We start from the raw sequence: 12,933 nt of genomic DNA, 5'->3' as shown, positions 1-12,933 counted from the left end.
AACCAGACCACATACATAGAGTACTACATGTATAGATAACCAGACCAGACCACATACGTAGAGTACTACATGTATAGATAACCAGACCACATACATAGAGTAATACATGTATAGATAACCAGACCACATACATAGAGTACTACATGTATAGATAACCAGACCAGACCACATACATAGAGTACTACATGTATAGATAACCAGACCAGACCACATACATAGAGTACTACATGTATAGATAACCAGACCAGACCACATACATAGAGTACGACATGTAAAGATAACCAGACCAGACCACATATATAGAGTACGACATGTAAAGATAACCAGACCAGACCACATACATAGAATACTACATGTAAAGATAACCAGACCAGACCACATACATAGAGTACTACATGTATAGATAACCAGACCACATACGTAGAGTACTACATGTAAAGATAACCAGACCAGACCACATACATAGAATACGACATGTAAAGATAACCAGACCAGACCACATACATAGAGTACGACATGTATAGATAACCAGACCACATACGTAGAGTACTACAGGTATAGATAACCAGACCACATACATAGAGTACTACAGGTATAGATAACCAGACCACATACGTAGAGTACTACATGTAAAGATAACCAGACCAGACCACATACATAGAGTACGACATGTAAAAATAACCAGACCAGACCACATACATAGAGTACGACATGTAAAGATAACCAGACCAGACCACATACATAGAATACGACATGTAAAGATAACCAGAACACATACATAGAGTACTACATGTATAGATAACCAGACCAGACCACATACATAGAGTACTACAGGTATAGATAACCAGACCACATACGTAGAGTACTACAGGTATAGATAACTGGACCACATACGTAGAGTACTACAGGTATAGATAACTAGACCAGACCACATACATAGAGTACTACATGTATAGATTACCAGACCAGACCACATACGTAGAGTACTACAGGTATAGATAACCAGACCAGACCACATACATAGAATACGACATGTAAAGATAACCAGACCAGACCACATACATAGAGTACTACAGGTATAGATAACCAGACCACATACATAGAGTACTACATGTATAGATAACCAGACCACATACATAGAGTACTACATGTATAGATAACCAGACCAGACCACATATGTAGAGTACTACAGGTATAGATAACCAGACAACATACGTAGAGTACTACAGGTATAGATAACCAGACAACATACGTAGAGTACTACAGGTATAGATAACCAGACCAGACCACATACGACCAGACCACATACATAGAGTACTACATGTATAGATTACCAGACCAGACCACATACGTAGAGTACTACATGTATAGATAACCAGACCAGACCACATACGTAGAGTACTACAGGTATAGATAACCAGACAACATACGTAGAGTACTACAGGTATAGATAACCAGAACACATACGTAGAGTACTACAGGTATAGATAACCAGACCACATACGTAGAGTACTACAGGTATAGATAACCAGACCACATACGTAGAGTACTACAGGTAAAGATAACCAGACCAGACCACATACATAGAGTACGACATGTAAAGATAACCAGACCACATACGTAGAGTACTACAGGTATAGATAACCAGACCACATACATAGAGTACGACATGTATAGATAACCAGACCAGACCACATACATAGAGTACGACATGTATAGATAACCAGACCAGACCACATACATAGAGTACGACATGTATAGATAACCAGACCACATATGTAGAGTACTACAGGTATAGATAACCAGACCAGACCACATATGTAGAGTACTACAGGTAAAGATAACCAGACCAGACCACATACGTAGACTACTACAGGTATAGATAACCAGACCACATACATAGACTACTACAGGTATAGATAACCAGACCACATATGTAGAGTACTACAGGTATAGATAACCAGACCACATATGTAGAGTACTACAGGTATAGATAACCAGACCACATACGTAGAGTACTACAGGTATAGATAACCAGACCAGACCACATATGTAGAGTACTACAGGTATAGATAACCAGACCACATACGTAGAGTACTACAGGTATAGATAACCAGACCAGACCACATACGTAGAGTACTACAGGTATAGATAACCAGACCACATACGTAGAGTACTACAGGTATAGATAACCAGACCAGACCACATATGTAGAGTACTACAGGTATAGATAACCAGACCACATACGTAGAGTACTACAGGTATAGATAACCAGACCACATACGTAGAGTACTACAGGTAAAGATAACCAGACCAGACCACATACATAGAGTACGACATGTAAAGATAACCAGAACACATACGTAGAGTACTACAGGTATAGATAACCAGACCACATACATAGAGTACGACATGTATAGATAACCAGACCAGACCACATACATAGAGTACGACATGTATAGATAACCAGACCAGACCACATACATAGAGTACGACATGTATAGATAACCAGACCACATATGTAGAGTACTACAGGTATAGATAACCAGACCAGATCACATATGTAGAGTACTACAGGTAAAGATAACCAGACCAGACCACATACGTAGAGTACTACAGGTATAGATAACCAGACCACATACATAGACTACTACAGGTATAGATAACCATACCACATATGTAGAGTACTACAGGTATAGATAACCAGACCACATATGTAGAGTACTACAGGTATAGATAACCAGACCACATACGTAGAGTACTACAGGTATAGATAACCAGACCAGACCACATATGTAGAGTACTACAGGTATAGATAACCAGACCAGACCACATACGTAGAGTACTACAGGTATAGATAACCAGACCACATACGTAGAGTACTACAGGTATAGATAACCAGACCAGACCACATATGTAGAGTACTACAGGTATAGATAACCAGACCACATACGTAGAGTACTACAGGTATAGATAACCAGACCAGACCACATACATAGAGTACTACAGGTATAGATAACCAGACCACATACGTAGAGTACTACAGGTATAGATAACCAGACCAGACCACATACATAGAGTACTACAGGTATAGATAACCAGACCACATACATAGAGTACGACATGTAAAGATAACCAGACCACATACGTAGAGTACTACAGGTATAGATAACCAGACCACATATGTAGAGTACGACATGTATAGATAACCAGACCAGACCACATACATAGAGTACGACATGTATAGATAACCAGACCAGACCACATACATAGAGTACGACATGTATAGATAACCAGACCACATATGTAGAGTACTACAGGTATAGATAACCAGACCACATATGTAGAGTACAACAGGTATAGATAACCAGACCAGACCACATATGTAGAGTACTACAGGTAAAGATAACCAGACCAGACCACATACGTAGAGTACTACAGGTATAGATAACCAGACCACATACGTAGAGTACTACAGGTATAGATAACCAGACCACATACATAGACTACTACAGGTATAGATAACCAGACCACATATGTAGAGTACTACAGGTATAGATAACCAGACCACATATGTAGAGTACTACAGGTATAGATAACCAGACCAGACCACATACGTAGAGTACTACAGGTATAGATAACCAGACCACATACGTAGAGTACTACAGGTATAGATAACCAGACCAGACCACATACGTAGAGTACTACAGGTATAGATAACCAGACCACATATGTAGAGTACTACAGGTATAGATAAGCAGACCAGACCACATACGTAGAGTACTACAGGTATAGATAACCAGACCACATACGTATAGTACTACAGGTATAGATAACCAGACCAGACCACATACGTAGAGTACTACAGGTATAGATAACCAGACCAGACCACATACGTAGAGTACTACAGGTATAGATAACCAGACCACATACGTAGAGTACTACAGGTATAGATAACCAGACCAGACCACATATGTAGAGTACTACAGGTATAGATAACCAGACCAGACCACATACGTAGAGTACTACAGGTATAGATAACCAGACCACATACGTAGAGTACTACAGGTATAGATAACCAGACCAGACCACATATGTAGAGTACTACAGGTTTAGATAACCAGACCACATACGTAGAGTACTACAGGTATAGATAACCAGACCACATACGTAGAGTACTACAGGTATAGATAACCAGACCAGACCACATATGTAGAGTACTACAGGTATAGATAACCAGACCAGACCACATACGTAGAGTACTACAGGTATAGATAACCAGACCACATACGTAGAGTACTACAGGTATAGATAACCAGACCAGACCACATATGTAGAGTACTACAGGTATAGATAACCAGACCACATACGTAGAGTACTACAGGTATAGATAACCAGACCACATATGTAGAGTACTACAGGTATAGATAACCAGACCACATATGTAGAGTACTACAGGTATAGATAACCAGACCACATACGTAGAGTACTACAGGTATAGATAACCAGACCAGACCACATATGTAGAGTACTACAGGTATAGATAACCAGACCAGACCACATACGTAGAGTACTACAGGTATAGATAACCAGACCACATACGTAGAGTACTACAGGTATAGATAACCAGACCAGACCACATATGTAGAGTACTACAGGTATAGATAACCAGACCACATACGTAGAGTACTACAGGTATAGATAACCAGACCAGACCACATACATAGAGTACTACAGGTATAGATAACCAGACCACATACGTAGAGTACTACAGGTATAGATAACCAGACCAGACCACATACATAGAGTACTACAGGTATAGATAACCAGACCACATACATAGAGTACGACATGTAAAGATAACCAGACCACATACGTAGAGTACTACAGGTATAGATAACCAGACCACATATGTAGAGTACTACAGGTATAGATAACCAGACCACATATGTAGAGTACTACAGGTATAGATAACCAGACCACATACGTAGAGTACTACAGGTATAGATAACCAGACCAGACCACATATGTAGAGTACTACAGGTATAGATAACCAGACCAGACCACATACGTAGAGTACTACAGGTATAGATAACCAGACCACATACGTAGAGTACTACAGGTATAGATAACCAGACCAGACCACATATGTAGAGTACTACAGGTATAGATAACCAGACCACATACGTAGAGTACTACAGGTATAGATAACCAGACCAGACCACATACATAGAGTACTACAGGTATAGATAACCAGACCACATACGTAGAGTACTACAGGTATAGATAACCAGACCAGACCACATACATAGAGTACTACAGGTATAGATAACCAGACCACATACATAGAGTACGACATGTAAAGATAACCAGACCACATACGTAGAGTACTACAGGTATAGATAACCAGACCACATATGTAGAGTACGACATGTATAGATAACCAGACCAGACCACATACATAGAGTACGACATGTATAGATAACCAGACCAGACCACATACATAGAGTACGACATGTATAGATAACCAGACCACATATGTAGAGTACTACAGGTATAGATAACCAGACCACATATGTAGAGTACAACAGGTATAGATAACCAGACCAGACCACATATGTAGAGTACTACAGGTAAAGATAACCAGACCAGACCACATACGTAGAGTACTACAGGTATAGATAACCAGACCACATACGTAGAGTACTACAGGTATAGATAACCAGACCACATACATAGACTACTACAGGTATAGATAACCAGACCACATATGTAGAGTACTACAGGTATAGATAACCAGACCACATATGTAGAGTACTACAGGTATAGATAACCAGACCAGACCACATACGTAGAGTACTACAGGTATAGATAACCAGACCACATACGTAGAGTACTACAGGTATAGATAACCAGACCAGACCACATATGTAGAGTACTACAGGTATAAATAACCAGACCAGACCACATACGTAGAGTACTACAGGTATAGATAACCAGACCACATACGTAGAGTACTACAGGTATAGATAACCAGACCAGACCACATACGTAGAGTACTACAGGTATAGATAACCAGACCACATATGTAGAGTACTACAGGTATAGATAAGCAGACCAGACCACATACGTAGAGTACTACAGGTATAGATAACCAGACCACATACGTATAGTACTACAGGTATAGATAACCAGACCAGACCACATACGTAGAGTACTACAGGTATAGATAACCAGACCAGACCACATACGTAGAGTACTACAGGTATAGATAACCAGACCACATACGTAGAGTACTACAGGTATAGATAACCAGACCAGACCACATATGTAGAGTACTACAGGTATAGATAACCAGACCAGACCACATACGTAGAGTACTACAGGTATAGATAACCAGACCACATACGTAGAGTACTACAGGTATAGATAACCAGACCAGACCACATATGTAGAGTACTACAGGTTTAGATAACCAGACCACATACGTAGAGTACTACAGGTATAGATAACCAGACCAGACCACATACATAGAGTACTACAGGTATAGATAACCAGACCACATACATAGAGTACGACATGTAAAGATAACCAGACCACATACGTAGAGTACTACAGGTATAGATAACCAGACCACATATGTAGAGTACTACAGGTATAGATAACCGGACCACATACGTAGAGTACTACAGGTATAGATAACTAGACCAGACCACATGCATAGAGTACTACATGTATAGATTACCAGACCAGACCACATACGTAGAGTACTACAGGTATAGATAACCAGACCAGACCACATACATAGAATACGACATGTAAAGATAACCAGACCAGACCACATACGTAGAGTACTACAGGTATAGATAACCAGACCACATACGTAGAGTACTACAGGTATAGATAACCAGACCAGACCACATATGTAGAGTACTACAGGTATAGATAACCAGACCACATACGTAGAGTACTACAGGTATAGATAACCAGACCACATACATAGAGTACGACATGTAAAGATAACCAGACCACATACGTAGAGTACTACAGGTCTAGATAACCAGACCACATATGTAGAGTACGACATGTATAGATAACCAGACCAGACCACATACATAGAGTACGACATGTATAGATAACCAGACCAGACCACATACATAGAGTACGACATGTATAGATAACCAGACCACATATGTAGAGTACTACAGGTATAGATAACCAGACCACATATGTAGAGTACTACAGGTATAGATAACCAGACCAGACCACATATGTAGAGTACTACAGGTAAAGATAACCAGACCAGACCACATACGTAGAGTACTACAGGTATAGATAACCAGACCACATACGTAGAGTACTACAGGTATAGATAACCAGACCACATACATAGACTACTACAGTTATAGATAACCAGACCACATATGTAGAGTACTACAGGTATAGATAACCAGACCACATATGTAGAGTACTACAGGTATAGATAACCAGACCAGACCACATACGTAGAGTACTACAGGTATAGATAACCAGACCACATACGTAGAGTACTACAGGTATAGATAACCAGACCAGACCACATATGTAGAGTACTACAGGTATAGATAACCAGACCAGACCACATACGTAGAGTACTACAGGTATAGATAACCAGACCACATACGTAGAGTACTACAGGTATAGATAACCAGACCAGACCACATACGTAGAGTACTACAGGTATAGATAACCAGACCACATATGTAGAGTACTACAGGTATAGATAACCAGACCAGACCACATACGTAGAGTACTACAGGTATAGATAACCAGACCACATATGTAGAGTACTACAGGTATAGATAACCAGACCAGACCACATACGTAGAGTACTACAGGTATAGATAACCAGACCACATACGTAGAGTACTACAGGTATAGATAACCAGACCAGACCACATATGTAGAGTACTACAGGTATAGATAACCAGACCAGACCACATACGTAGAGTACTACAGGTATAGATAACCAGACCACATACGTAGAGTACTACAGGTATAGATAACCAGACCAGACCACATACGTAGAGTACTACAGGTATAGATAACCAGACCAGACCACATACGTAGAGTACTACAGGTATAGATAACCAGACCACATACGTAGAGTACTACAGGTATAGATAACCAGACCAGACCACATATGTAGAGTACTACAGGTATAGATAACCAGACCAGACCACATACGTAGAGTACTACAGGTATAGATAACCAGACCACATACGTAGAGTACTACAGGTATAGATAACCAGACCAGACCACATATGTAGAGTACTACAGGTATAGATAACCAGACCACATACGTAGGGTACTACAGGTATAGATAACCAGACCAGACCACATACATAGATTACTACAGGTATAGATAACCAGACCACATACATAGAGTACGACATGTAAAGATAACCAGACCACATACGTAGAGTACTACAGGTATAGATAACCAGACCACATATGTAGAGTACTACAGGTATAGATAACCGGACCACATACGTAGAGTACTACAGGTATAGATAACCAGACCAGACCACATACATAGAGTACTACAGGTATAGATAACCAGACCACATACATAGAGTACTACATGTATAGATAACCAGACCACATACATAGAGTACTACATGTATAGATAACCAGACCAGACCACATACGTAGAGTACTACAGGTATAGATAACCAGACCACATACGTAGAGTACTACAGGTATAGATAACCAGACCACATACGTAGAGTACTACAGGTATAGATAACTAGACCAGACCACATACGTAGAGTACTACAGGTATAGATAACCAGACCACATACGTAGAGTACTACAGGTAAAGATAACCAGACCAGACCACATACGTAGAGTACTACAGGTATAGATAACCAGACCACATATGTAGAGTACTACAGGTATAGATAACCAGACCTCATACGTAGAGTACTACAGGTATAGATAACCAGACCAGACCACATACATAGAGTACTACAGGTATAGATAACCAGACCACATACATAGAGTACGACATGTAAAGATAACCAGACCAGACCACATACATAGAGTACTACAGGTATAGATAACCAGACCACATACTTAGAGTACTACAGGTATAGATAACCAGACCAGACCACATACATAGAGTACTACAGGTATAGATAACCAGACCACATACATAGAGTACGACATGTAAAGATAACCAGACCAGACCACATACATAGAGTACTACAGGTATAGATAACCAGACCACATACATAGAGTACGACATGTAAAGATAACCAGACCACATACGTAGAGTACTACAGGTATAGATAACCAGACCACATACGTAGAGTACTACAGGTATAGATAACCAGACCACATACATAGAGTACGACATGTATAGATAACCAGACCACATATGTAGAGTACTACAGGTATAGATAACCAGACCACATACGTAGACTACTACAGGTATAGATAACCAGACCACATATGTAGAGTACTACAGGTATAGATAACCAGACCACATATGTAGAGTACTACAGGTATAGATAACCAGACCAGACCACATACGTAGAGTACTACAGGTATAGCTAACCAGACCACATACATAGAGTACGACATGTAAAGATAACCAGACCACATACATAGAGTACTACATGTATAGATAACCAGACCAGACCACATACATAGAGTACTACAGGTATAGATAACCAGACCACATACATAGAGTACTACAGGTATAGATAACCAGACCACATACGTAGAGTACTACAGGTATAGATAACCAGACCACATACGTAGAGTACTACAGGTATGGATAACCAGACCACATACGTAGAGTACTACAGGTAAAGATAACCAGACCAGACCACATACATAGAGTACTACAGGTATGGATAACCAGACCACATACATAGAGTACGACATGTAAAGATAACCAGACCACATACGTAGAGTACTACAGGTATAGCTAACCAGACCACATACATAGAGTACGACATGTAAAGATAACCAGACCACATACGTAGAGTACTACATGTAAAGATAACCAGACCAGACCACATACATAGAATACGACATGTAAAGATAACCAGACAAGACCACATACATAGAGTACGACATGTAAAGATAACCAGACCAGACCACATACATAGAGTACGACATGTAAAGATAACCTGACCACATACGTAGAGTACTGCAGGTATAGATAACCAAACCACATAAGTAGAGTACTACAGGTATAGATAACCAGACCACATACGTAGAGTACTACAGGTATAGATAACCTGACCACATACGTAGAGTACTGCAGGTATAGATAACCAAACCACATAAGTAGAGTACTACAGGTATAGATAACCAGACCACATACGTAGAGTACTACAGGTATAGATAACCAGACCACATACGTAGAGTACTACAGGGAAAGATAACCTGACCACATACGTAGAGTACTGCAGGTATAGATAACCAGACCACATACGTAGAGTACTACAGGTATAGATAACCAGACCACATACATAGAGTACGACATGTAAAGATAACCTGACCACATACGTAGAGTACTGCAGGTATAGATAACCAAACCACATAAGTAGAGTTCTACAGGTATAGATAACCAGACCACATACATAGAGTACTACAGGTATAGATAACCAGACCACATACATAGAGTACGACATGTAAAGATAACCAGACCACATACGTAGAGTACTACAGGTATAGATAACCAGACCACATACGTAGAGTACTACAGGTATAGATAACCAGACCACATACATAGAGTACGACATGTATAGATAACCAGACCACATATGTAGAGTACTACAGGTATAGATAACCAGACCACATACGTAGACTACTACAGGTATAGATAACCAGACCACATATGTAGAGTACTACAGGTATAGATAACCAGACCACATATGTAGAGTACTACAGGTATAGATAACCAGACCAGACCACATACGTAGAGTACTACAGGTATAGCTAACCAGACCACATACATAGAGTACGACATGTAAAGATAACCAGACCACATACATAGAGTACTACATGTATAGATAACCAGACCAGACCACATACATAGAGTACTACAGGTATAGATAACCAGACCACATACATAGAGTACTACAGGTATAGATAACCAGACCACATACATAGAGTACTACAGGTATAGATAACCAGACCACATACGTAGAGTACTACAGGTATAGATAACCAGACCAGACCACATATGTAGAGTACTACAGGTATAGATAACCAGACCACATACGTAGAGTACTACAGGTATAGATAACCAGACCAGACCACATACATAGAGTACTACAGGTATAGATAACCAGACCACATACGTAGAGTACTACAGGTATAGATAACCAGACCAGACCACATACATAGAGTACTACAGGTATAGATAACCAGACCACATACATAGAGTACGACATGTATAGATAACCAGACCACATATGTAGAGTACTACAGGTATAGATAACCAGACCACATATGTAGAGTACTACAGGTATAGATAACCAGACCAGACCACATATGTAGAGTACTACAGGTAAAGATAACCAGACCAGACCACATACGTAGAGTACTACAGGTATAGATAACCAGACCACATACGTAGAGTACTACAGGTATAGATAACCAGACCACATACATAGACTACTACAGGTATAGATAACCAGACCACATATGTAGAGTACTACAGGTATAGATAACCAGACCACATATGTAGAGTACTACAGGTATAGATAACCAGACCAGACCACATACGTAGAGTACTACAGGTATAGATAACCAGACCACATACGTAGAGTACTACAGGTATAGATAACCAGACCAGACCACATATGTAGAGTACTACAGGTATAGATAACCAGACCAGACCACATACGTAGAGTACTACAGGTATAGATAACCAGACCACATACGTAGAATACTACAGGTATAGATAACCAGACCAGACCACATACGTAGAGTACTACAGGTATAGATAACCAGACCACATATGTAGAGTACTACAGGTATAGATAACCAGACCAGACCACATACGTAGAGTACTACAGGTATAGATAACCAGACCACGTATGTAGAGTACTACAGGTATAGATAACCAGACCAGACCACATACGTAGAGTACTACAGGTATAGATAACCAGACCACATACGTAGAGTACTACAGGTATAGATAACCAGACCAGACCACATATGTAGAGTACTACAGGTATAGATAACCAGACCAGACCACATACGTAGAGTACTACAGGTATAGATAACCAGACCACATACGTAGAGTACTACAGGTATAGATAACCAGACCAGACCACATACGTAGAGTACTACAGGTATAGATAACCAGACCACATATGTAGAGTACTACAGGTATAGATAACCAGACCAGACCACATACGTAGAGTACTACAGGTATAGATAACCAGACCACATACGTAGAGTACTACAGGTATAGATAACCAGACCAGACCACATACGTAGAGTACTACAGGTATAGATAACCAGACCAGACCACATACGTAGAGTACTACAGGTATAGATAACCAGACCACATACGTAGAGTACTACAGGTATAGATAACCAGACCAGACCACATATGTAGAGTACTACAGGTATAGATAACCAGACCAGACCACATACGTAGAGTACTACAGGTATAGATAACCAGACCACATACGTAGAGTACTACAGGTATAGATAACCAGACCAGACCACATATGTAGAGTACTACAGGTATAGATAACCAGACCACATACGTAGAGTACTACAGGTATAGATAACCAGACCAGACCACATACATAGAGTACTACAGGTATAGATAACCAGACCACATACATAGAGTACGACATGTAAAGATAACCAGACCACATACGTAGAGTACTACAGGTATAGATAACCAGACCACAT

At 40.0% G+C, this 12,933-nt stretch overlaps 1 protein-coding gene across 3 annotated transcripts in view; it reads left to right on the top strand.

Annotated features, from left to right (window-relative positions):
- The window catches only part of LOC112259288 (protein tweety homolog 2-like), a 117,915-nt gene that overhangs the window by 66,244 nt on the left and 38,738 nt on the right, over positions 1–12,933 (top strand). The gene's annotated exons all lie outside the window — the stretch shown is intronic.

This window comes from Oncorhynchus tshawytscha, linkage group LG27 (genome assembly GCF_018296145.1).
Source record: "Oncorhynchus tshawytscha isolate Ot180627B linkage group LG27, Otsh_v2.0, whole genome shotgun sequence".
Taxonomy (NCBI): Eukaryota; Metazoa; Chordata; class Actinopteri; order Salmoniformes; family Salmonidae; genus Oncorhynchus; species Oncorhynchus tshawytscha.
This window is presented reverse-complemented; position numbering and strand designations above follow the sequence as displayed.